Source organism: Echinops telfairi, unplaced genomic scaffold (assembly GCF_000313985.2).
Source record: "Echinops telfairi isolate 266 unplaced genomic scaffold, ASM31398v2 ScPeMD7_7469;HRSCAF=8507_1, whole genome shotgun sequence".
NCBI lineage: Eukaryota > Metazoa > Chordata > Mammalia > Afrosoricida > Tenrecidae > Echinops > Echinops telfairi.
Window position 1 is genome coordinate 42,068,040 of NW_022111373.1, and position 2,998 is coordinate 42,071,037.

Genomic DNA, 2,998 nt, shown 5'->3' on the forward strand with positions numbered 1-2,998 from the left:
CTGGTTACAGTCTCTATAGATTTATCAGTTCTGGATTTCATATTTGGAAAGCATATCAAACAAAACAAAACAAAACCCAACAACCAATAACAACAACAAAACCAATAAAATAAAACTGAGAAAAACCTCAATAGAAAAGAATCAGACAACATTAAAAACTACAACAAATATTAATAAATGTCTATTCTTCAGAATTCAGCATTTTTTAACCTACTCTTGCTGTGCCAACTTTTAAAATCAAATATATGACTTTTGCATTATGTGGGACTGTAGGGTGGTACAAATGATTACACATTCGACTGATAACTAAAAAATTGGTGATTGAAGTCCAACCAGAGGTGTCTAGGAAAATAGGCCTGGCAAACTTCCTCAAAAACATGAGCAACTGAAGCCCTGCAGAGCATGGTTTTACTCTGCAATACAAGGGCCATCAGGAGTTGAAATTGACTTAGGGGAAATTGGTTGCTAGCCTGCATGATGTATCCCTTACATTACCTGCTTTGTACTGTGCACCACTCATATGGAGTGTTATTACAGTTGTGGTTGTTTAACATGTAGCCAACTAGAGGTTAATGCCATCAGAGTTGGAGGGGGAAGGCCAGAATGAGCAGAGGTTTTCACCTACATCTCCAATTCTGCATCTGAATTGAAGGCATGACTCATCATTTGCTATTTTGGTCCTAAGCATTTCTTGATTATAATAATAAAGCCCATAGCACTAGAAGCAGACACAGCAGGCCTTTGGTGCAAAGCCTGTCAAAACCTCATCAGCATTATAAGTTCAATGTTCACTTAGCTTCCCATGGGTGTCATTTAACTTCTAGTCAAATGAAAACCTCAGAAAATGCACGGAGATTGAGATGGTCTTAACATGAATTCTTCTCTTTCACAAAACATAGTTACCAAACACCAACCAGGCAATTTTGATTTTTTAAATGGTTGTAATCAAATTACATTTAAGTTGCAACTTTTTGTTTTTTAATGAGAAATACATCCTGACTGGATAGATAAGGAAAAATTAATCTTATTGTGGTCTAGACTGCATATAATTTTATCCATAAAAATATAAGCCTATCCTTAAATTTCATCACAACCTTTTGTTTGTTTAGTTTTTAAGTTACTGTAGTTTTATAGAAACGTACACACAACTCAATTTTCTTCCTTTTTAAAGTATAGTTTATCAGAAATAAATCAAAGGTATTAGTTTGTTGAGGTGCCAGTAAATCTGTACTCACAAATGAGACAAGGAATCTGGTTCTCAAAAATCATGTCAGAGCACTTGGATCAAAGCAAAGTAGTCTTCAGGTATCAAAAATAAGCAAAAATTAGATCTTTTCATTTTGAAAGCCTACATGGTAAAATATATTTCCAGACAAGCTTAAATTATTTGGAGATTACTTTGCCTTTGGAAAATAAAAATGCCAAAGCTATTTTCACCCAGTTTATACTAGTATTTTTCATAATAGTAAACATTTAATTATTCATTATTATACCTCACGAGTTTTTTTAGAGCAAAAGTACTCTATCTGAACTTCTCTGTTTTATTATAATCTTTGTGGCACACACATATATGCATAGTGCTACTTAAATAAACAAATGCTACAAAAAGTACAAAATTAACTTGTGACGAAATCACTGAAAGTATTTAAGATCATTTAAGAATACATGCTGACCTCAAAATATTCCAAAAGAATATCTGAAACAGAGAAACCATAAATGTTTTTATATGTTTGTTTCTACTCATACAATGAAAGGCGAGCCGGGGGAGGGGACTTTAAGCTAACTACATGTCTACACATGTAATGCATTTTCTGATGTTATTGGTCAAGGTCAATCACAGCCACGTACTTGATTAGCGTACTTAATGTACTGCCTGTCTGGCAATGCTGTTCATTGCACAATGAACTTTCATTCTGAGAGTAATTTCCCTTTCAGGTTCAGGCACAGGTTCTATCACAGGAGCAAGATATTCAAATGTAATTTAATGGATTCAATATTTCTCCTCAGTTTCATCTTGAGCATTTTGTGTTCTTTTCCCTATACCTAGCTGGCTATATAACAATTCAATTACCAAAATTCTTCATCCAGCAAGTGCAGCTGATTTCCTGTAATTCTTATTCCATTTGATTTCTTCTTTTCTCCTTCTTTAACACATGCCAGTTGGTACTAAGTTAAAAATCTTGAAATAAGCTTGGCACTGTGTCAGTATGACAGTTAAGAAAGGTAAAATAATAATAAAATACATAATAGAAATAGAGACTAGTGGTGACATTCTTGTCATGAGGACATGTTTCATCTATACACACTAAATAAAACAAGCTTAGAACAGCTGAAGAATAGAGGACTGAGAGCGACAATATAATTTAAAAGATGAAGGGGCAGAGAAAGGGTGAGTGCCAAGAGTTGCTTTGAGAGCCAGTGAGAGCACTGAGTCATCCGGAAAAAAAAAGAAGTAGCCCCAAGAATGTTAGAAGATAAAACCCCAAGTAGCAGACCAAGTGGGTAAGAAGCAAGCTTTATTGAGAGAGAGAGATATCCACTTGTCTGTCCGTTTGTCATACTGTGGTGGCTTGTGTGTTGCTGTGATGCTGAAAGCTTTAACACTGGAATTTCAAATACAAGCAGGGTCACCCAATGTGAACAGGTTTCAGCAATGCTTTCAAACCAAGAACAGATAGTCTGTCCATTCTAGAGAAATTAGCCACTGAAACCCCTATGGATAGCATGGAAACTTTGTCAGATACTATAAACCTAATGAACATACTGGTGTTGATGGAATAAAGCTTATGGGAATAAGCCTTCAGGACATTCATTGGCTGATGGGGCATGATCAAAGTGAGAAGAAACAGCTGGAAACATCAATTAATAATTGGATCTTGGAATATACTAAGTATGCATTCTAGAAAATTGGAAGTCATTAAAAATGAAATGAAACCCCTAAGACCAATATTCTAGGCTTCAGTGAGCTAAAATGGACTGGTATTGGTCATCTTCAATC